The following is a 25213-nucleotide window of genomic DNA, read 5'->3' as shown; positions in this document are numbered from 1 at the left end:
ATATCTGAGCCTGTGTGTCCTGTGCTCCTTGAGCAGAGTAGCCAAAGGGGAAGGAGGAGGAAGATCTGTGTCAGTAGTAAGGTCAGTCTAACCTATCTTGAACCTGAGGAATGATATCATATGACTTATGAGTTCTGACTTATTTGTTATTTGCTTAATATGAGTCAGCCCACTTGGGTGCGTTACTTGGGCCAGTGACTAAGATCAGGGTGGCAACAGAAGAAGTCCAAGAATATGCAGTGTTTCACCTAAATTCTTGATCATCTGTATCAATTCCCCTTAGTGGCTCTAAGCCTAGTGGAAGGTTCAGGTTTTAAGGAACCTGGCTTGCCCTGAAAGTATCTGCTGTCGGTTTTGCCTTGGGACAATTTGTCCTAAGAGCAACCTCTGAATGAATTTGTTTTATTGCTTATATTAACTTGGAGAATTGATCTTTGGAAATACAAAGCCAATCTTAGATGTGCTGTCAATTCAATTGCTTCACTGCTCTCTTTTTACGTATCATAAAAATTGTGATCGATTAGCTTGTAGTGTATTCTATTGCCTTGTTTCCTAAAATAAGGAAGTAGCAATATGAATCTGAGGGCTCAAATACTCAAGGAAGATACTTAAAAATAACCAGTGTCTACTTTCAAATGAGTACTTCAGTCTGAAAGAGACATTGCTACAGTTCCTTCATGTTAAGGGAAATGCATGATTACAGAGGTGACCTCTGAAAAATGCCGTTGAGAGTAAGCCTTACCCAGGTCTTATTAGTACACTCAGTCACAGGCAGGATCAAGTTATTAACATTTCCTTGTTTGACTGCATCGTTACTCTGGAAGACCAATGTTGGTGTTGTAAGAAAGAAGAGGACGCTTTTTATGTAACCTAGGATACCTATATGTTTGAAGCATGTAAAAAGTTTCTTGTAAGATTAAGGTCTGTATCTGTAGACAACTGAAAATGGATGGAGTAGATTTCCTGCTATTTACATTATTGCTTATTCTCCTCCAGTAAGATACATACGTATCTAGAATAATGGGGGGGGGGGGGGAAGAGAGGGGGAAAAAAATCAACCTTACTGTGGGTTTTGAGTTTAAAAGCGAAAGTAAAATTCAAATAAATTACAATCCTTTTTGAATGACATCTTGATTACTAAATTTCATCCTAAATGGGATTGTGTATTTCATATGAATTGAAGATATCTTGCACCACTACAGTGTTCATTCAGAGAAGTTTGCTTGTGTTGCCCAAATCTGAGCTAGTTTAATTTTTCTGAGACTTCAAGACTCAGCTGAACCTTGGAAACAAAAAAAACCCCTATGGATTTAGCATTAATATCACTGGAAATAATTTCACTGAAGGGTTTCACCACCAAGGTGTTTGGAGTTTCATGTGACTTTAGCAGATCACACATTAAAAAGATTTTTGGAGAGCCTAGTTTGGATTTATCTTGGATTTATCCTCAGATATATCATATATATATATATACATATATGATATATTTTGCATATGAGTTTGTGGAGTATCTGACAGTATAAAAAAACTTCCTTACTATAATTCTTGATGATAGAGCACTTTACTTGTCCTATCCTTGGAATAGTGAGCTGTGATTTAGGAGTTTATTTTAAAATCATGTTTTATTGGTTTTTATTAAGCTCCATGGTTGCTTTGCTGGCTAAATATCAGTTTTATTTAATACCTTATATTATTCTTCTCCTCCATAATGTTATTTTGGAAATAGTGTGTTTCATAGATTTGTTTCTGTTGTACCATTTAAAATTCTGATTGATTTTTCAAATCAACCAAATAATCCTCTTTGCCAAGTGGAAAATGTATGGATTTGATAGCAAGCTGGAGTTTTCCATATTGTATCCAGCTTAAAAGTAACTGTGAACATAGTTGTGGTTTATTTTGTAACATAGTAAAGTAGCAACAAAATACTGTGTAAAAGGTCTGTTGCCTTTTAACCTGTTAAATTAATATCACCTAATTTTTAATTTTCATACATTCATACATCCAGAGCCTGTTTATCCAGATTAAAAATAAATAAATAGAACTTTTCCCAGATGTTTATGAAAACACAGGAGAGAGCCATCTTACTTGCTATGAACACTTCAAGCTCAGAGAACTTTTACAAATACACTGGAAAGATCCCAGTTGTGCAAACGCCCAATTCTTATCACATGAAGATTGTCATTGAAAAAAACCTTAATCTTCTCAACTATTTCATGTTAGGCAGGCAATAAAACTTCAGTAAAGGAGTATTGCTCTTATGTCTTGATTTGGCATCCACTGAGGTCTTCATCTTTAGGGAGTTCTTTTTTTTGTCAGCAAAGAATTTCCTTTGTTTGGGGCAGGATCAAATATGTAGTCATTGTTATTACTGAATAGTAAAATACAATGGTATCTTCATTTAAGCATAAGTAATTTCAAATGGATTTGCATGTTCTGGGATTTTTACCCCACTATCATTGCTTTCTGCCAACAAAATAATGCAGCTTTGAATATATTAAAGGAAGATTTTAGTTTATTTTAACATGCTTTCTTTTCCTTTCAGATGGAACATTTTTTCTGAAAAAGCATGCCAAAATCCCTAGTGAAACAAACACAACTCATACTTGAGATCTCAAATTCATACGGGCCAAGCACCTAGCTTACTATGAAAAAAGAGAGGTTGCCCATCCTAATGCTGACAAAAAACCCCCCAAAACCAGAATTAGCAGTTTCCAGGTGAAAAACATTAGCATTCCATAATGAAGGCAGAGGAGGATGGAAATCAATTTTCTGTGTCAAACAGCACTCACCCATTCAATGACATAGTGAGAAATGACCTGGAATATCACATTAGAAAAAGATCATATAACAATTTTAGGTTCAGAAGTGTCTAGAAAATGTGTAGGACAGACTCATAGTAAAACTCAGAAGGACAATTGTCTATCAAGAAATTCACAGCTGAACCGGGAACGTACCTTTTCTCAAGAAGATGGAAGTGAGAGACAAGATGGAGGAAACTGAACGTTGGGGCAGCTTTTGCTCTTTGTGGACAGACAGCTTCAGTTTACCTGGTGATGTGTGCAAGAGCTCTAGACTTTGTACCACTTCATTTGTCAGCATGGAGTGCACAAAAGAATCCATTGCTATTAATTTCTTAAGAAAGAATTCCTTAACTTCTCAACACAAGTGTTTCTGTAAGATTCAGTCTAATACTAATCAACAAAGATCAGTAACTATGAATAAATGTGAAGGAAAGGATCCTGAGATCTTCGAAGTTACTTTGGCCCAACCTCCAGCTGCTGACCAACCTCAAAACCTCAAGGAAAAATATTTTGAAAGCTTAGATGAGGGAGAAACAAGGGCAGACATATGTCAAGCCCAGCTTCATCCTCCTGTGTGTAGTGAGGATGCATTCAAATATAGTTAAAAGATGCTCCCCTAATTGATAATTCTGATGAGACCTGTGCAGAAAGAATTGCTCTGACAGAAACTAAAATTAGATCTGATAGGGAGACCATACCAAAAAAGTGACCAAAAAAGTCACCAGAGAAGGTCTTCTCATTCAAAAGAGAAAATACAAAACATTTTTGTTCTACTTTGATGGAAGGCAATATTTTCTGCAGACAAAAGACCAACAGCAGTGAAAAATGCAGCATAGGAGGAAAGCATATACTAGATAATAAAGATGATGAGATGAAAAATTCCACTTTTGCCATAAAGACTGACATTTCCTGTGTTTGCAAAAATATTAGAGATAATATCTGTAAGGCGCTGGCTTTTTCTCATAAGGCAAAGGAAAAAGTGGATGATTTGGAGGATTTGATCTTAAATTTTGATGGTTTTAAAGTACAGACAGATCAGAAAAACAAAGAAACAAAGATTTGAAGATACAAAAGAGGAAGACAAAATGTAAGAAGTAAGAAAGCAGATTAGCACAAAGCAAATGGATAGTCCCCTTACTGAATCAAGTATTGACAAAATTTTGGTAGTAAAATAGTGCTACAGTCATCTGCAGAAGGTTCTGCTGTGGAAAGCAGTGGTTTGATACTGAACTCGGGCGACCGTCTTTCAGGAAGCTGCCTGTCCTTTAAAGTTTTTTCCAATTATCAAAGTCTCAGCTCTCTCCTAACACAAATTAATGCAATAAATGTGGCTATACTCTGTTCAGTATATCGATAAACTCTGAGAAATATGATGTGGAACAGCATACTGAGGAGCAGAGAGAGAGTGCATGAAACCAGATAAGCACATCTATATAAGTTTTGAAAAGCAACTTAGATGAGGCTCCCAAAGTTGTGTTGGGAGGATGAACCATTAAGCATAGATCACAAAATGAGTGTTTTGGGTAAATGTTATTTTTATTTGAGGATGCTAAGTATGATGAGAACTTTTCAGCCCAAAGAAGGAAATGAATGACCTTTTCTCCAAAGAGAAAATGTATTCTCTCTGAAGAGAATGCATTTGCCAGACATCTTGAAAATAGAGTTGTTGAACAAGACAAAATGGAAGAAACTGGCAGTGATTATAGATTGTCTAGGCTAAGTGTTATTAGTAATTGAAAGCCTGGTGATGTGGAACAAAAGACCATACATCTTGAAGATGAGAGCTCTTAAGCAAGAATCTGCTATAGAATGTATTTTTTCAAAGCCTTTTGATAGTTCAGAGTCAAGTAATAAAACAAACCAGAAGAAATGTCAAGTTCAGATAGGTAAAGAATTTCTAACATATGTTTAGCTATTGATTTTAGTTGTGTAAATTATCATTATTAATGACTCTGTTAAATACAAGTCATGCATTTTGACATGACTATAATTAATTTTGTTATAAATACACTTTGTTACTGTCTTTAATGTAGTAATAGGAATAACTGCATTACCCTGAAAAGCAGTACCCTTACTCATTGAAATACACAATAGATTGATCTATTTCAGCATGGCCAATTTCTGCATTAGAAAAATGTTGTCAAACAACACATAAAAGTTGCTTGTATAACTAATTGCTAATGCTAGTGCTTTTCTATAGCCTGGTTGTACACAAAACATCCCAAATAAAGCTGTTCTTGGGTGTGGTTCACAAGAGATGATGCCAAAAACTGGTTTTAATGCAACACGATGTAGTGGAGAACTGTGAAATTGTCCACAAACAACACAGTTGTCTTAGTAGGGGAGAAGTTTTGTTCTCTCCTTAGTAAAAGCAACACCCATCATGCTTTGCATTGAATAAATGTGTTTGGTAACATTTAGTGTCGTCACATGATTTAGTTAGGAAACTCTCTGGAACAGAAATCCTTAGAACAAAACTAATTTGTCCAAGGAGGCACTGGGAGAAGTCAAGCCTTGCACAGTCATCTTACATACATGGGCAGCTGAAGCCAAGGTTTGCTTAATTTTTTAGTTTATATTTCTTGTAAGATATTTCTTATCTTTAGTAAATATTCCAGTGAGGACTTTAATACTGATTTTTAACACTGCAGTGTTCTTAACCTTTATCTTCAGCTTTAATATTTTTCTGAATTTTTAGTGTATTGCCTTAAGGTTGTAATTGTCCTGAAAGTGATTTAATTTAAGTCAAAGAAATAAAATTACAGTTGCCAGAGCTTTGTTTTAATACACTCTCTAGTGAGGTGGTAGACTACAATGAATACATTCCTTTAATCAATGTTTCTGTCTGTTTGAAGCACATCCGTAAATGAAACAAGATAAGTCTGTATTGTCAATATCCTGTAAGGCCTCCATAATACCTGTGGTCAATTTTTATTCAAAGGCTTCAGAACTTCATCAGTTTTGTTTAGTAGACAGCCGAACATTTAAACAGGGAATAATAAAAATAACTATTAGAAGGAGAAAGCTTGTGTGCTTAAATAGAAGAGATTGTTTAGCATGGATCAGATTAGCATGTACACTAGATGTAAACCTAATATAAAATAAGTTTAAAATGAGAAAGAATTTGAAGTAGCTGACCTAGTGATGAATGAAAATCAAGCCCACTGTAGGTAAACGGGAGGAAAAAAATATCTGGAAAATAGGTGAAGAAAAGAGCATTGAAAAACTGTTTACATAACAAGTAAATATTTTTCTATTTCTACCTTCATTATACACCTTCTTCTAAGGTCACTTACAGTGCCAGGAAACTGAGTGCAAGTAAACTGGCTGGCCCCTTATGGGCTGGTATGTTTTGGATGTTCCCGTTTCCAGAGTGCACAGAAACTGCCTGAGTAGGTCTTTTCCTGTCCCGTCGTTGCGATGTGCTTGTCAGCATCCTCGCCAAATTATTGCCCGTGGAGTTCCACAAAGGCAGCAGGACTCTCGACCTTCTGGGTTTGTCTGCAGACTTGATAAATCTCCCAGCCTGAAACTGGAAATAACAACATGGTGGTTGAAGTACTGCAAATAGTCCTTTTCAATATCTTTTTATTCTTGAGCAGTATTTGATCTTAGGGGGACATCTGTCCCATTCACTGATTTGCAGGGACTACTGTCCCAGTGTCTTGCCATGGGCAAGACGACACCTTTGTTTTTCTTCAGAATCTTTTCCTGCCTTTTATTCTGGTTTTAATTCAGATTGAGCTGAAAACTTGTTTTTCCACAAAATAGAAATAAAGATTTCAGTGTTATTGTCAGAACTTTATGAGAGTATTATGTTTTGAAAATAGAAGTTTGAATGTAAAATTATATAGGGAGATTATAAAAAAGTGATGTAACAAAAAAAATTTGAAAGACAAGTGCATTTTATTTTTGAGACACTTTTAGGATTTTTTTATTGGAAGTTTTGTCAAAATGGTGCATTTCTGCAAAAGCTTATGTTTGCAGTCAAGTAACAGCTTCCAATGGAAAACTCCTCCACCAAAATACTTTAACTACCTCCTCTGAACTTAGATCATCTATGCAGTGTCTGCACTCAGTTTGTTCTCAAACTATTATGCGCATGTGTTGCTAAAACATATGCATGCATGCATCTTCTTCAGCTACTGTGTTGGAGACTTTCATGAAGAGAGAAAAAGAAAAAAAGAAAGGTTCTTGAGTGTGCTGATACTATTTTTTACTTCTCTTTCTCTTTGACAGCGCATATTTCTGATCATATTGTGACTTACTATGAACTGAAACTCTCCAAGCTGAATGTTTTTGGATCTGCCCCCCTCCACGTTATTAATGCTTTTCAACAATTTTGCTGTTAGTCTTTTGTCTTGATTAATGTATAACTTCGTGTGATTCGACAGCAATGAGTTTTAGTCATGGCTAGGATTATTTGATGTGGTATTAGCCACGTGGTGCAACAAAGTAAGCAACCTGGGCAATCTCCCCTACTCCTAGGTTTTGGTGCCAACTCCTTTGCATCATTAGCAAAGAATTTTAATGTGACAAAACCAAATGTTAGGACTCTGAATTATTTCTCCAAAAGTCTCCCTCCATAGAGTTAATTGCTGCTAACTTGCTGCTTGTTTTTCCTCATTCCGTTAGTTTTTGTTGCATGTCACCCAAACAAAATCGAATGAGCTTTGTGTGTAATATTGCATGAACAAGTATAGCAAATGCTGTATAAACCTCCATCAATTTCCTAAAAGACTTTTGAATGAACTTTACTGCTTAAAAATGACTCTTTATTTTGTCTCTTTTTTTTTTCTGGTTCATTCATAAAGGGAGGCATTAATAATTTATATTAACAACAAAAAAATACAAGGTTAAAGCTTCTTTAACACTTGTAGTGTAAATCTGTATGCATGTATTAATTTTTTTCTAGAGTTATGAAGAAATAATGAGAACTCTTCTGAAATATACTGTTATCAGAGATCATATCCATAAGTGAGGGGTATATTTGCATTAACATTTGATTTCATTTGTTGTATGATGCTGAAATGATGCTCTTAATATCAGTTGCCTAATAGATGACTGTTAGTATGAATGTATGAATAGTAATTCAGAAGGTTATTAATTTAAATGTACATGATTTCTGCACGGTCTATGAGCTCAGTTTCTTCTTTTCTTCCACGTGCTGCTATTTTTTCACTCTCCATCCTTTTGGAGAGGCATTCTTCTGCTCTCTCAACACAGAGTTGTGCTTTGTGCTTTGCTTTTTGGTTTAAACACCCAAAGTAGTGTCATTCCATTTATCACAAGGTTACTTAGAGTAACCATTTTATTGTTCACATTGCTGAGATAACCCTGAATAAAGAATGAAAATCAGAGCACTGTTTGAAAACCTGAGAGAGTAAATAGTCCCCTGGCTGAATGTATAATCACAAAATCATTGAAGCAGGTGGGGCATTTGGAGACTGTCTCATGCAGTGTCCCTGCTCAAAGATAAAAATAGATGGGTTTGGTTTTGTTGGGTTTTGGGGGTTGTTTTGTGGGGGGTTTTTTGTTTGTTTGTTTCATTGTCGGTGGTTTTTTTTTTTCCCCTTCTGTTGTTTTCCTATTGGTTTATTTCTCTGAGTTCATCAAGCTGATGGATCCCAAGCCACATATCATAAGAAGCCGCCCATGACTTCTGAGACATGATGTGTTAGAAATGATTCAAATTGTCAACACAGGGCTTGCAGTGTTTAAAGAGATTAAAAAACTTGGGAACCAAAGCATTAGGATAGAATGTTTGCTCCAAAAAATACCTTCCAGGTAAATTCTAGACTGAGTGAAGAGGTCTGATATGAAGACTGAATCATTATGGTTCAGCACCACAGAAATATTGGATTACTACAAATAGGTTATGCATAAAGACTGAGTTGAGTTGTGGTATGGGTTGTTTCCAACCTTTGAAATAATTTTGTTCAATGTTCCATTACTTATCACATCCTGAGAAACTTAGAAGACAAAAAAATCATGGGTTTTCTGATTCAGTAATTAACTTCTTTTATTATGTTATGAAAACATTTTTTTCCATAGGTTGTGTCAATTCCAGACAAGGGAAAACACTTCCTTCCTCAAAATTTACCATGTCTGAGAAAGCACAACTGAAACTGCCTGCTGAACGCAGAATAGTAGCTCTTCAAAGACTGTAAATGCCTATAAATAAAAATCTTCATATAAGTATCACCTAGTTTCTGTGCTTGCTACATCTACTGCTTTCCCTTGCTTGTTTTAACTTCTGCTCAGATCTGGTGTCATGAATTCATTCAGTGATATGCTGAGCAGCTGAACATTGAGCAGTTGAAGCTGCTCCATCTCTTACAATGAAGTTTAAGGAACTTACAGGAGGTGGCATAAAAGCATAGTCAAATAATCTCTCTTAGAAATGGTTTGAAGATATTCTCCAATTAATGGCTGAAGTGATATTAACAGGACTGTAAGATTTGAATGAGATACTACTGATACGCCCAGTTCTTTGAAGAGATAATCAAGTAGTCTCTAGCTTTTGTATCTTAAGATCTTATATGAAGTAGTGCAGACAATAAGTAGAGTATTAAGCTTTAGAATCTGTAAACTACATGAAAAAATTATATATATATCCTGTAGACATAAATATATATATCTATTATTGTGTTGGTTGATAGTAATTACTTATATAGCTTGTGTCTATAATTGGAAATAGTGTAGACATTTGCACTTTTACTATTGTTTTGCAATGAATACTAGCAATTACAGTCCATCTGAGTTTATAACGCTGTTCTCTTCGATCCACAAAGCTAGTCAGTGACTCTACGTCAGTAGTCACATGATAATGTTAGCATGGAGAGCTCAGCATGCTAAATATTTTGCTTTCCAAAAGGTCTCTGTGAATGCACATTGGATCTCATGTGGCTTTGCATCTTTGAAAAAGCTATCTGGATAAGATACAGTTGTCCTGTAATCACAGGTGCTTTAGACTCAGCATGTTAAAAAGAATTTAATTTTTTTTTTTTAAAGTTTATGAGTCATTCAGTTTTTGTTGGAAATGCACTGCTGGTGTTCTGCAAAGAATCATGTCAACAGAAGTAGTGGGATGATTTTCATGCATAGTAATCTTGTTAGCACATCAGCTGTCAACTGAAGCATGGAAGTTGGAGTGAAGGGCAGACAGCGTGACACTCCCTTGCTATGTTCACAGCCTTTTAAGTACCAGTTTACTACGTCCAAAATTACGGGACCTTCAATTCCCTACTCTGCCCAGCTATTTGGTTTCATGTGTAAATGGAGCCATGGAGTGGAACTTGTCAGGCCGATGGTAAGACAGCGGTCTTCTCCAATCCACCATGCTGCTGAACTTGAGCAGCGTTGAGTTCAGTTTAGAAAGCAGTGTTGGTATTTCAGAATGGTGTGTAAAAGCCTAATTTGCTTCGCGCTAGAATAATTCATTGGCTATCAACTGTTGATCATGTAGCAATTGCAGTAACAGAAATTAATGTGTAATCACATAATACCAGTGATGGAGATAAAATACTAATTAATGAAAGACTGGCAAATACGTGTTTCATTTGGTGAGGTCTGATTTCTTAGAAATGGGAAAGACATATTAAAATCATGTAGTTCGTCTGCCTTCTACTCTATGGTGATTCCCTGCAATGTAGTGTCTTAGTAGTTGTTAGAGCTGGTTTTGTAGAAGATGTTCCTCTGCGTGCTCAGACATATATAAGACAACAGTTGTGCCCAAGTAAGTACAAACACAAATGATCCTGGCACAAAATTTTGCCTTCAGTTGCTTTTGCCAGTAATTTGGAGGCCTAATTGACCTTTAAAAGTCTGAACTAAAACTTGGAATGGATACCGTAACATCGTAAGGCTTTTTGACCTTTTGCATTGGAAGTCCTTAGAAATTATAGTTTGTCCAGTTGTATAATGATTAAAAATGAAAATGCTGAATTCCTCATGTATATATCCAACGTATTTGATTGTTTAGCTGTGTCTTCAAAATACTATGTTTTATCTTAATGTTTGCAAAGCCACAAATCAGCCTTTAGGGGGTTTTTTGGGGTTTTTTTTTTTTTTTGGGGTGTGGGGGTGTGTCTATCCTAAAGATTCTCACTTTGGAATTGCAGAGCTGTAAGAATCAAAGCTGACTTGAAAATGATAACAGCATGGTCTTTATTTGCAAAGCTGTTCTTTAGCTTATTTTTACTAAACAGCTGTCTTCGAGGGTGTGGTAAGCAGTTTTTAAAGTTGGGACTCGCGATTTTACTTCCAAGAGTCTCTGGTTCATGCTTTATACCATATTTTTTATTCGGAAAAGTCAGATGGCATTAAAATAGATCTGAAGAACAGAAGAAACAGAAGAAATTGCTCCCCTCTTCAGTATCTGACTTTGTATGCTTATTTGCTTGGACAAGATGTTCAGATAAAATTTTAGTTTGGCAATACAGGCCCAATTCTAATTGAGTTATAAGTTTTTGTAGAAGAAATGTCTGTGAATATTGTATTTGCTCAAACAATAACTCCTGACAATGTGATACAGTCGTCGTTGTAAATAACAAGTTACCATCGACAACTGGTGTGAATATTTTCATTTTCTGGAAAATTTTAAGAAGGAACAATCTGCTCAGTTTTGGAGCAAATAAATGTAGTCTTTTATAAGCTATTAAACCTATTTCTGAATTCATAAATTATAAAGATTTCCTTTGCCTCCAGTGAGTTATGAGCGGTAAGATCATATTTGGAACAAATTTCTCTGTATTGATAATCATGGTTACAAAGAAATGTATGTCTATCTGGATGGGAGATGGAAAATAACTTAATTTTCATGGTCTTACTAGAAATTTGTCATGTGCACTGTGATATGCAGTGTACCTTTTTTTTGTTTCAGTATGTTATTTAAGTCTTTTTAGATATGCCGACTTTTAAATATGCCCTGTTTTTCTTTATATGTGAATCTCAGTATTACTGGAAATTGAATTCAGTCTAGACTTGCCCAGATATTCAGCTTCTGCACTAAGGAGGATAATATTCCACAGCCTTCCATTTTTCCCTGGAACATAGACTGTTTTAATTTACTAAACCACTTGCACTACAAAGAGGCCTTGCAAAGTGTTTTATTTTTATCATATATTGTAAATCAAGAAAATGATAACATGTAATGGCTAAGTAACTGCATTATATGAAAGAACAGCAAATATTACTATACTTGTTTTGTTCCATGTAATGTATTTTAAAAAGAAATAAATCTCCTGAATATATTTATATTTAAGTTCTTTAAATATTCTTACATAAGATCATAGCCATTATAAATTTGGGACTATTGCAAATTCTAGTTGAGAATCCTTAATAAAATGTGACTTATAAATTACTTTAACTGGATTTTTTTCAGTAAATGAAGTGTTTCCATTAAGGAAAATTCTCACATACTTATCTCTTGTAAATGATTTCCTCTCAAGGTGCACTCTCCCTTTTGTATTTTTGTTTTCATTTTTAAGTTCACCTTGACATGTTAGCTGTGGATTTTCTCCAGGTACCTTAAGTACTCCTACATCCAGTACCCAGCTAAATGTATACACAAGTGTAAACCAAGAATGGGAAAAAATAAATATTGCTTTTATTGTTACAAAGAACACATAAATATCTGCCATCTCGTTAGGTCTGATCCACACACTAAATTTGACAGATGTTACTTGAGCAAGTTTTCTGTGATTAAAAGTCTTCCTGCTCTCGTCCTTCACCAGAGATTTTGACAAGTTGGGTTTACATGCATATGTAGGTAGGAAAAATGTAGGGTTGTCGTCTGTGGCATCTGGATTCAGATCTTTGCCACAAATTTTCTTTCATTACTGGGGTAAGTCACTGAACCCAAGTTTCTTCAGTTTGCTCGTACCGTTTTCCAGAATCTTTCACCCTTGGGAAAGTTTAACATATTGCACAGAAATAAAAAGAAAATTGAAGATTTTTCCATCGTCAAACAGTGTTTCTGTTTAATTTTTCTTAAGAATTTAAGCCAAAAATACAATCAAATAAAAGCACCAGCAAACTTTTATCCAAAGGCCAAAGAGGAACATTTTAGAAACAAAGCAAAAGAAAATGAACATGCACTGAATGACCTGAATGGTTAATAGGGGAGGTGGCTTCTACAAAAGGAAGAAACTCAAGGCTGTGACTAAGGTAGCAAACAAAACTGTAGGTCACCTGCTGTAGGTAGCTCTGTCATGGCTTATGTCACGTTCTCACAGTGAATTCCTGAGCAAATACTTACACCTTGCCCAAACAAACGTCGGGTGTTGCATTTCAGTGGTGCTGAACAAACGTTCTAGGCAAGCGAGCGTGCTGTTCCTTGGGAGAGGTGGTGGCGGCGGCAGCGGCGGCAGCAGCGGCGGGAGGCAGGGGCCCTGCCGGCGGGCACACAAGTCTTGTCTCACCCAAGGTGTATCCTTGGAGGAGCTTGCGGCAGAGGAAGCCAGCAGGCCTCTGTGCAGGACCTTTGCACTGTGTCATAGACATATAAGAGGTAAACTAAACTCATCAGGCAGGCATGGAAAAACCCAATTCAAAGTCTGGGATTTTACCTTTGGTGCTCTCGTTTTATTCTGCTTTGGTGGTTGTGCGTGTCATGAAGAACCAAAGCTTCAAAACTCGGTGAAGTTTTTTTGATTGTACATTCTCAGCTAAATAAGAAAAAGGCTGTCAGCTTCTGCCTAGTGAGGACAGGTATGTAGTACTTCCAAAGGCAGTGTATATATGAATTTTCCAAGATTTATTAAGGCATACTATTACGATTGACAGTAGATACTTCTGTATGTACATTTCGATGCTATCACTATTCTACTACTAATAATACACAAAGTTTGCAAATATGAAGGTAATGGTGATCTTTGTAGCCTGTTAGGCAGCCTGTAACAAGTGAACCTAGCTTTTTTCTGAGCTGAAGGCACTTTGTTTTCAGGGTTAGTCTGTCTTTATCTTGCCCTAATGTTTCAGACCAACAAAATATCATGTTCAGCCCATGATGTCGATACAATTATGTACTTCATATGTGTAATTTTAAAATTTTTCTAAATGCCTGTATTCAAATGTTCAATAACTGTAGGTACTTTAATGGTTGCAGTTTCTTAACTGGTATAATTCAGAGTAGGGAAACACAAAGGTGAAGCCGATCCGAAGGCAGGTTTTAAAAAATCTGCCTGCTAATGCCAAGCTAGCATAGAAAGAAAGATTCATAGTAGTATAAACAGTGATCTTAACAAAACTCCCCTCCACTTGCTGGAACAGAAAATACAGCAAGATATGAGAACTAGTATTCTGAATACAGTAACGTATGAAGGTGCTGGACTTCTATAACCAGCTGCCATAACTAGCATGTATTTTATATTTAAGAATGTCCTATTTTTAAGAAAAAATACAGATCTGTAGTAGATTATTGTATTTATTCTATAAGCAGACAATTACAATATCTCATCAGGCTCAGTTAGAAATAATTGAATCATTTAGCTTCACTGTAGTCATAAGTGCAGATAGCTGCTTTTGGTTCATTGATAGTCTCTCAGCCGGTTGTGCAGTATTCTGACACGCAGCATGAGTGGAGTGGGAGGCATCTCTCCATATTTTCTGCATATTGCGCAGCTAATTCAAAGGATGCTTCAGGTATTTATATAAAGGACTTCCTGCTGTTGGCTCATCAGCCAAAGTAACAACATGTAACACAGAGAAGACTGGGAGGTAGTTGAGGTGACCTTTATTAGGGCGTTGCCACACCCACTAATTTGGGCCAGAGCTGTGTGAAAGTTTGCCCGGGAGCAGTATTTCATTCAGAGGTTGCTATGGGCACTGGTACACAATGTGTAGCAAACACAGACAAGGACTGAATTTTCCAGAGGGCGTTTCTTTAGAAATAAGTTTCGGTTACTTGGGAATGTTGAACCTTTAAGGTTAATTTTTTCAGAGGTAACAGTCAAATTAACCTTTGCTATAGCAAATCTTTAGCATTTGGTTACTTTATTTACATCTATGCTAGAAGTAACTCATGTTCCTTACTGTTCAGATTTTGCCTTGGTGATGTCCCATGCGCTCATCGTAAGTCAGCTGTCTGTGGAGTCAGCCGGGGTAGTGAGCTTTCACACAGTGAGCAGCTCAAAGTAAAAAGTCACAGCTGGAAAGAAATAAAGTAAACCCCTGGGAGTTAAGATCCTTTCAAGACCAAGATTAAGAAAAGGTTTTTCAAGCCAAGAAAGGCCCTGCCTAGATGAAAAAGTTTGACGGATCAAGACCATGTTGAGGGGGTAATTCGGAATATGAATTTGGAATTCAGAATCCATTCTCAAGTATGACCTGAGAGTTGTGCTTTAGATCATGAGCTTATGTGAAAGGTTTTATTATGCTTCTTGTGTTAACCCAGATACACGGAACCTTGTTGGACAGGCTCAAGCAGTGCAGAACTAATTAGCTGACATCAAAGTAATTGCTTATTTGGAAGGGGATGAAGTCGACATGAACTACCTGAGCGACATGGTCGTTTTCTGGGAAATAAGCAGAGCATGACTGAGGTTGAGCTGTTCTTTATGCAAAGCCTGACATACATCCTAGAGGAAATTGCTAATGTACCTTCAGTTCTTGCAAGCACAAGGTAGTCCAACCTTTATCATAACATTTTGAAACAAACAAATTTACCAAACACCAGAAGGTGACTTTTTTTTCCCCTCATGCAGCTGAAAATTAGGAGTAACACTTTTAAGAAAGTGATAGTATAAAACCCGATGAGCAAGCAAAGTGTCTGGTAGGTTTTTTTAAAATGCTGTTAAAGGAAATAGATCTTTGTGAACACCCTATGTGAAGAAACAAAATTTCATCAGTGAAATTACTACCTTTTCATAGATTCTCCTTCTGAGAGAAATAACCTGACAAGAATCCAAGAGCTGTTAAAATCTGCTGTAGCAGCTAATCACCTTGCAGAATAACCAGTATTCAGCAGAAGCATGTTTTAAAAATCCTTGAAATATTTTTTGTAATAGCCTCAAATGTGCCTTGTACAAAAAAATTCTGTTTTGAAAAGCAAGAAAGAATGTTTTTTTCTAAAAGTTTTACACATACTTATAGAATGGACAGAATTACAGGAGTTTTCACCTGTAAATATACTCAGATGATACCTCTTGTTTGGTCTACACTGTATAGGGTAGTGTTGTGATTAGTAGTTTAGGAGCTAGAATCAGTATAGCCACATCAGCATGGCTCTGCTCTGTGCTAATTAGGCTGATTGGCAGAGCTAATCAGCCTGGATGCAGCATTGTGCTGATGCAATTATACAGCTTTTTTGAACCTAAGCTAATATTGTTGCATGGTAATGTGGTGTTCCAGTTCATTAATAGCTAGATCCCTAGCATAGTATTGCATTCCCTGGTGTAGCTGTGCTCACAAGGACTTTGCACAGGGGACAATTTCTGAAAATTTTCCATAAGCATTAACATGAGGCTGGAAACACTTGGAGACTTAAGATAAACCAAGTTGCTTTTGCTGCAGCTGATCTTCAGTCCTGCATTAGTAAGACTTGCACTCAACAGATTTTTAAAGGACTTTAGTCATATTCACTGAGACTAAAATTTAAAGGAAGAGAGGAGAGCGTCTTTAGAAAGTGGTGCTGTAATAGATACAGCCTACGTAGAGTCACAGAACGGCTGAGATAGGAGGCACCTCTGGAAATCAACTAGTCTGATGCCCTAGCTCAAAGTAGGTTGGATAGAGCAGGTTGCTTAGGGCTGTCTCCAGTTGGGTGTTGATTATCTCCAAGGATGGAGACTCCACAGCCTACATGGACAACATGTTCCAGTGTTTGATAATCCCTAGAGTCAAGAAGTTTTTCCTATGTTTAAACATAATTTCTTGCATTTCAGTTTGTGCCCGTTGCCTCTTGTCCTGTCACTGGATACCACTGAGAGAAGTCTGGGTCTATCTTCCTTTCACCCTCCCATCAGGTAATTATACACACTGATAAGATCCTCCTCCCACCCTCCTGAACCTTCTCTTCTCCCAGCTGTCTCAGCCTTTCTGTGACAGATGCCTGAATCCCTTAATCATGGGACATCACTCTCCTTCATGGCTGCTTGCTAGAGTCGGGCCAGTATAAGCATGTCTCTCTTATACTGGGGAGCCCAGAACTGTGCCCAGGTGTGTCTTACCAGTGCTGAGTAGAGAGGAAGGATCACCTCCCCTAAACTGCTGGTGATGCTTCTCCTAATGCAGCTCAGGCAGCCATTGTTTGCCTTCTGTTGGTGAGCTGCTGGCTCATGTTCAACTTGTCCGCAGGACTCCCAGGTCTTTTGATGCCAATCCTGTTGGCACTCAGGCTGTTCTGGTGCATGTGGTCATCCCTCCTCAGACACAGGACTTTGCCTTTCCCTTCGCTGAACTCCACAGAGATTCCTGTTTGCTCATTTCTCCATCCTGCTGAGGTCCCTCTGGATGGCAGCACAACCATTTGGTGTATAAGCCATGCCCTCTTGTTCTGTATCATCTACAAACTTACTGAGGGTTCACTCAATCTCATCACCTAGATTGTTAATGAAGATGTTAAATTATATTGGCCACTGGATCAACCTCGCGTGCTCTACTCCACTCGTGACTATTCTCCAAATGAACTTTGTGCTGCTGATCTATAACCCTCTGAGACCAGCATTTTAGCCTGATCCTATTCCACCAATGGTAAGTGTTCCATGCTCCAGAATTTCCCCCAGGTCTCAGGGGACTGAAATTCCTGGAGGCAAATCCTACCAATACAGACTTTGGTGAAGAAGGAATTGAGCACCTCAGACTTTTCCATGTCCGTTGTCACCAGGTCCCCTGCCCCATTCAGCAGCATGCCTATATTTTTGCTGCTGATGTACCTGTGGAAATTCTTCTTGCTCTTCATATCCCTCACTGCATTCAATTCCAGGTGGGCTTTGGCTTCCTAGCCCTATCCTTGTATGCTTGGACGGTGTTTGTCTATTCCTGGTGAGTTACCTGGCCCTGCCTCCAACTCTTGAATGCTTGCTTTTTATGTCTGAATTTGGTCACAAGTGTTTTGTTCATCCATGCAGGCCTCCTGTGGCCTTTACTTGATTTCCTGCTTGTCAAGATGGACCATTCTTGAGTTTTGAAGATGTGAGCCTTGAAAATCAACCAGCTTTCCTTGACTCCTCTCTCTCCAGGGCTGTATAACATAGGATTCTTCTAAGCAGGTCCCTGAAGAGGCCAAAGTCTTTCCTGAAATCCAGCATTGTGATCCTGCTTTTTGCTGTGTTTTCTCTCGGGATCCTGAACTCCACCATCTCATGGTCACTGCAGCCAAGGCTGCCCCTGACCTGCACATCTCTTATAAGTCCTTCCTTGTTTGTAAGTGTGAAGCCCAGCTGATGATTTCCTCTTATTGACTGTTTGATTGCCTGCCAGAAGGTTGTCATCAGTGCAGTATAGAAACCTCCTGACTGGTTGTGCCCTGCTGGATTGCACTGCTCCAGCAGCTATTGGGGTGGTTGAAGTCCACTCTGAGAATCAGGACCTGTCAATATGAGGCTTCTGCCAGTTGTCTGAAGGACAGACAGTTGCTTACTGTAGTTGTTATCTTGTTTAATTTCTTAAGTTTTAAACTTAAAAAAGTTAGGGGTGCTCATAATAGTTATAGATGCTAATACAATACTGGTTGGTTCTTGGGGTTTTTTTGGCTAATTTTTCTCCCACTTTCCCTTTTAGGAGTTGTAGGAAATGTATGTGATTAAATTTTCTTCTTTGTTTGGGAAGCACTGGCCTTTGCTTATGAAGTAATCAAAGTTCAGCTTTAATTCATAATGTATTCTAATGATGGATTTATTAGTAGAAAAACACACTGTACACATCTATTCAGGATCTAATTCTTTAAATAAATTATTTCTGACCTGTTATGTCATCCAAACAATGGAATAGAAATAGGTGTTTGTACTTCTTTGTGTATCATGGTAACGAGTTTCTTTTTGCAGGAAGGCAGATTCAGGTTGCAGATTACCATTACTTGAACGATGAGTGGCCAATCAGTTTAGGGTTCCGTTATCCTCACAGTTTCACTCTACCTTTGGCATGATGAAAAACAGCAGCTTACTGATAAGGGGTTAGTTCTTCCATCATTGCAAAAAATCTCTTAAGGTAATGCAAGTTTTTGTGAGGCAAAAGTCGTCTTTTTTTCAGAAATGTAGTATGGATTATGTGCTGAAAACTGAAGTGAAAAACCTCTAGCTTTGTCAGTCATATGTGAGTAAAAGTAAGGACTTCTATTACATATTTGTTCTATTAACTTCTTGTACTTCACACCTAAATATTTTGCCAATATATGATGCATATTAACTTACATGGTCAAAAATGACATATTTATATATACACACTTTCTAATTGCATTTTGATTTTGTCAGTAACTACACTTCCTGGTTTATGGGGGGCCTAAGGAGTGAATTTACCATAGTCCTTCATATAAACATGTGAAGATCCACATATGTTTTAAAAGAAATAATGTTTTTCAGACATTGAGAATCTATGGCAAGAAGAGTTTTTACTAGACAAATATCTCAAATCAGCCTTTCTTAGCAATTTACAGATGGCAGAAAGAACCTGTTGGTTTATTAAAGCTCTGTTTTACTGAACTGAAATAGTGACAATTCCTTGTATTTGTATCATAAGTTAGGCTTTCAGAGAAAAATGCAGACATTGATTAACTCACTTTACAGACTCCTGTTAAGGTACATAATTCTTACCTTGGTTTTATAGCTGAGGCAAAGAACAATTAACTTGGATGCATGAGACTAACCACTGGGACAGCTTTTTCTCTTACTTGCACCTTTTACATAGCAAAGTAACTGAGAGCGTTCCTGGTTCATACCGTTACAAATGTGAGGAGATTCAGTTCCAAATAATTAATGATAACGCAGCAATTTTAATGCAAATAAAACCTATCTCCTGATTTGAAGAACGTTCAAAAATCCCAGAGTCATGGAGTGGGACTGATAAATCTTTCTCACTAATGCAAGGGAAAGTGCACTGCAGAACCTGTAATAAATCTTTGAGGTGTGGTTTTAAAAACCCATTATCCCTCCAGCAAATGCAAACAGTGTAAGTGCAATTAACTTTGGGTGCCTGTAACAGGATGCAGATGCCTAGATATGTGATCTGTTAGTATGCTCAATTAACTATACATCTTAAAAATAAGTCTGTGTTAGATTGTCAGTGCAGTAAGATGCACTCCTTTAAACTCCATTTTGCCACAGTTCTGTATTCATATATCTGCATATTATCATGCTGTGGTTTCAGCATGTAACATGTATTTGCGATTGATTACACTCACACAGTGAGATAGAATTAATGTTTCTTTTAAACTTGAACCTTTAGTTTTACAAATTTGGTTAAGAACTGTTGCCTGCATTAGTTTCCACCTGTCCGCTTGGCCATGTGTCAAAGAAGACACATCTCTACTGAAGTTCCACTACTGTGAAAAGTTTGTGGTACACTTAGAAAATAAAAATCCCCACATCCCAGAGCTGAAGTTGGTAAGATAAATAGTAAGCAAAGTCCTACTTCATGCTGTTTTACCAGAATGATTACATTTCACATTGAGATAGAGCTTGCAGAGTTTCTATTTGCTTTTGTCGATCACTGGTTATTTATATTAGAACTTCCCTCCCCCTGCCCCCCTGCAAAATGAAGTATACTGAGTTATATTTCATTCTTATTCACTTTCTGAATAGATTGGGAAAATCCTGACAGTTTCCTCCTTGGTTTTCTCTCACAGACCATCAGGATTACAAATCTAGGCTGTTTCAGTGAAAGCGGTGCAAAAGCGTGTCTCTCTATATACGATGTTGCACAGTGGAAGAAGTTTGACCCAGGTGGTGGTGACTAATGCATGCTGTTACGGGCAGGAAGATGTAGGCAATGGCCTTCACCATGACAAAGCCCAGTTTATCCCCAGGGAAGGTTCAAACTAGGTGGGTGGTGTGCGAGTGCATCTACCTTGCCGACCAGTGCAGTGCAACAAGGGAAGGGCTGGGCATTGATTTGACGTGAACTGTTATGCCTCTAGGATTACTCATCTAGGTCACAGATTTACCAGCAATAACATTTACCAGCAAAAAATCCTAGGCAAGGACTGTACATCTGTACCTAACAGATAATGCAAGACAGATTACTGTGCAGAGGATGTTGCTCTTATTAAGAGAATACTGGATGTGGAGAGTGAACTGCAGGAGACCTTGCACCCGCATCATGAGTTAGGAGCCTTAGCTGATGCTCTTGCACCAGATTTCACCCTTGGTTGCACCTCTTTGAATACACCTGTGCTATGCTTGAGTGCATACTGCATAACTACAAGAATAAAAACAAGGAAAATTTGCACCTACAAGGAACCTTTCCAGTACACTAGGTTGCTAAAGTACGTTCACTCAGTGAGTCACTTGATAGTGTGACACTGTAATTGCAGACTGTAAAATCTTACCCTCTCTGTACCTCCATTTCTCATATATAAAATGTGAATAATATAAACTGTTACCTGTCTTGTATGTTGAGGACAGTTTCTCTTTCTGAGATGTTCTGTTGCTGTAGTGAAGGTCTGGTGTTAGACCTGGCTTTGAATAGCAGACAGTAGTGGCACATGGAAACAGGCGTTAAACAGTTAAGATAAACTGTTCTGCAGCTGCCCATGAGGTAAACACTGCTGTGCCAAGGAAAGCAATTTCTGTTGAAAAAGATAGCATGTGATAATACGAGTTAAAGCACTTGAATTAGATTTCTGCAAACATGCATTTCTGACATCGTATTAGAAACTCCCTTACCTTAACAGCAGTTAAAAATATACTTTTCCAAAGCTGTCTTCAACTTTTATTTAGCGTACACAAATTATATTCTTATAAGGTATAAAATTTATAGATGGAATTACTTTATTCTGCTTTCTTTTTGATCAGTATTAAGTGATGATTCAACAACTCTTTGATTTTGATCTTTTATAGATGACTGAGAAAAATGTTTTTACACAGAACACATTTCATTTCAAAACATTCCCTTTCTTGGATTTCTGTTATTAGTCCTAGCAAATATAAGGTTTTAAAAATATTTTATAACAAATAACCACGAGGGGGAGCCCATGTCAACACGGTGGGGTTTTTGTTTGTTTGTTTGTTTTGGGGTTTTGGGGCTGGGGTTTTTTTGGTTTGGGGGGGGTTAGTTTGTGGTTGGTTTGTTTTTTTCTTTTTTTTAAATACTCAGCAGGCAATCCTGTGTTTGAAGAGTTAAACGTGAGCACTTTTCTTTAGTAATTAACGAAGTTGAGACTTCTATTCAGCAGAACCTAGTGAAAACGTTATCTGATAAAGTGTATTTCTGCATGTTACTTTTATATTGGGGAAGGATTAAACAGGTGAGATTCTTATCTTTATTTTGGATGAAAACAGAACAAAAGAAGGTCCTGAAACTCATTTGACTTGGTCTCTACTGAATTCAGAAGTTTTCCTATTAACTTTAATGAGTTTCATCCTCAGCCTCTTAAGGATAACACACACAAACCTACACAATCCTTAGTTTCTGTCGATTTTTAATTTTTTTTTTTCTTTAAGAATTTTCAAGGATTAGCATAGATTAACATGGTGGTCATAGTGACTATATATCTTTGATCAACCGTTGATTACAAAAACTCCTTGAAGCCCATTGTGCAGTGATGAAATTGATACAATGCTCATCAGTATGCCAAGATTTTTCAACAGAAAAATATAGAAAAGTAAAAGAAATCATATTACTCAGAAAATATATTTCAGTGCCTGCTTTGTTGAAATCAATTAAACATGAGCATAATGTAAAACTGGGAGGCTTAGATCTATAATGGCTTCCCAGAGAACTGACTCAGAAGTGGAATAGAATATAACAAATAGACTATTTCAATTGGAAGGTACCTACAACAGTCACCTAGTCCAACTGCCTGACCACTTCAGGGCTGACCAAAATTTAAACCATGTTGTTAAGGCCATTGTCCAAATGCCTCTTAAACACTGACAGGCCTGGAGCATCCATCACCTCTCCAGGGAACCTGTTCCAGTCTTTGACCACCCTCTCATTAAAAAAATGATTCCTAATATCCTGTCTAAACCTTCCCTGGTGCGGCTTTGAACCATTCCCACATGTCCTATCACTGGATCCCAGGGAGAAGAGCTCAGCACCTCCCTCCCCAATTCCCCTCCTCAGGAAGCTGCAGAGAGCCATGAGGTCGCCCCTCAGCCTCCTTCTCTCCAAACTAGACAAACCCAGAGTCCTCAGCCGCTCCTCACAGGACATGTCTTCCAGCCCTTCCACCAGCTGTGTTGCCCTTCTCCAGACACATTCAAGGGCCTTCACATCCTTCTTAATTGGTGGGGCCCAGAACTGCACACAGTACTCGAGGTGAGGCCGCACCAACGCTGAATACAGCAGGACAATCCCCTCTTTTGACCGGCTGGTCATGCTGTGTTTGGTGCACCCCAGGATGCGGTTTGCCCTCCTGGGTGCCAGGGCACACTGCTGACTCTCACTGAGCTGCTGCCACCAGCACCCCCAGATCCCTTTCTGCAGGGCTGCTCTCCAGCCACTCCTCTCCCCATTTGTACTTGTGCCTGGTGTGACTCCATCCTAGGTGCAGAATCCAGCATTTGGGCTTGTTAAATTTCATCCCATTAATTATTGCCCAGTGCCCTGATCTATCTAGATGCCTCTGCAAGGACTCTTGTCCCTCAAGAGAGTCATCAGCACCTCCCAGTTTGGTGTCATCAGCAAACTTGCTAATGGTGCATTCAACTCCTGCATCCAGATTGTTGGTAAATAATATTGAACAGAACTGTCCCTAGAATTGAGCCCTGAGGAACACTGCTGGTGACTGGTCACCAGCCAGATGTAGCCCCATTCACCACGACAATTTGAGCTCTGCTCCTCAGCCAGTTCTTCAGTGTGTACCTGCTCATCCCACAGTTGGACAACTTGTCCAGAAGGATGCTGTGAGGGACAGTATCAAAAGCCTTACTAAAATCCAGGAAAACTACATCCACCACCTTCCCTTCATCCACTAGGCAGGTGACCTTATCATAGAAGGATAACAAATTGGTTAGACAGGACTTTCCCTTTGTGAACCCACATTGACTGTGCTTGATCATTGCATTACTCTTTAAATGCCTTTCAGTAGTACCCAGTATAATCTTCTCCATAATTTTTCCAGGAACTGAGGTTCCTTGGGTCTTCCCTCATGCCCTTTTTGTAATTTGCAATAACATTGGCTAGCTTCCAGTCAGCAGAGACCTCCCCAGACTCCACAGACCTTTGGTAGATGATAGAGAGGGGTCCTGCCATAACACCCACTAGCTCCTTCAGTACTCTGGGATGCATCCCATCAGGTGCCATGGACCTGTGAACATGCAGGTGACACAGCTGGTCCCTTACAATTTCAGTGCCCACAAATGGAATGTCACTGTTCCCACACTTGTGGTCCTCCGACTCAGGGGACCAGGCAGCCCAAGGTCTGTCAGTATTATTAGAACTGAGGCAGTAAGTGCATTGAATGCGTCTCCTTTTTCTTCATCCCGATTAGTTAGATGACCAACTTCAACAAGTATCAGTCCAATGTTTTCTTTAGACCTCCTCTTGCTATTAACATACTTTAAAAAGCCCTTGTTATCTGACACAACACTGGCCAGTTTAAACTGTAATTTAGTCTCCCTAATACCGATGATATTGTATCTCTGGGAGCTGACTAACGCTTCCACTTCATCCCGTTTGTTTCTCATACCGCGCATGTTGGTGTACAAGCATTTCAGATGCACTCCTGAGCCCTCCGTGCTCCCAGGAGCAGTGTAAATGCTCCCACAAGCATTTAATCAGGTGATGCCATGCCAGCCCTTGGCCTACCTGCTGTAGTCCTGTTGGTATCCCCTTCCCCCATCAATTCTAGTTTAAAGCTCTCTCGATCAGTCCTGCCAGCTTACACCCAAAGACGCATTTTCCCCATTGGGGCAGGTGGATCCCGTCAGGCCCCAGCATACTTTGTGCCTTGAAGACTCATTCTTCCATGGTTATAAACCCCAAAGTTCTGGCTGAGGCACCAGTCCTGGAGCCAGGTACCGAAGTCTTGGGCACGCCTGCATTGTCCAAAATCTCTCCCCATTACTAGGAGTATTGAGGAAACCACTACCTGTGCTCCCAATTTTTTTAGCATTCTTCCCAGGACTCTGAAATCTCTTTTGATTGACCTCAGACTTTTTGTAGTGACATCATTTGTACCCACTTGAAAATGCAGGAACAGAGAGTAGCCTGAAGGTTATACTAGATTTTTCAGTCTTGTGGTGACATCCCAAATCTGGGCCCCAGGGAGGCAGCAAACTTCCCTGCAATGAGGGTCCAGTCTGCAAATGGAT

The 25213-nt window shown here is 38.4% G+C and overlaps 1 long non-coding RNA gene across 1 annotated transcript in view; it reads left to right on the top strand.

Moving 5' to 3' along the window:
• The first annotated feature begins 13190 nt into the window (after window positions 1-13190).
• Window positions 13191-25213, top strand: part of LOC129199434 (uncharacterized) — a 31319-nt gene continuing 19296 nt past the window's right edge. Inside the window, exons 1-2 of the long non-coding RNA XR_008574666.1 lie at window positions 13191-13314; window positions 16688-16768. This is a non-coding gene — a long non-coding RNA (uncharacterized LOC129199434). The remainder of the gene's footprint in view (window positions 13315-16687; window positions 16769-25213) is intronic.

This window comes from Grus americana, chromosome Z, assembly GCF_028858705.1.
Source record: "Grus americana isolate bGruAme1 chromosome Z, bGruAme1.mat, whole genome shotgun sequence".
Classification (NCBI taxonomy): Eukaryota; Metazoa; Chordata; class Aves; order Gruiformes; family Gruidae; genus Grus; species Grus americana.
The sequence above is the reverse complement of the archived record's forward strand: the minus strand, read 5'-3'. Positions and strand labels throughout refer to the sequence as shown.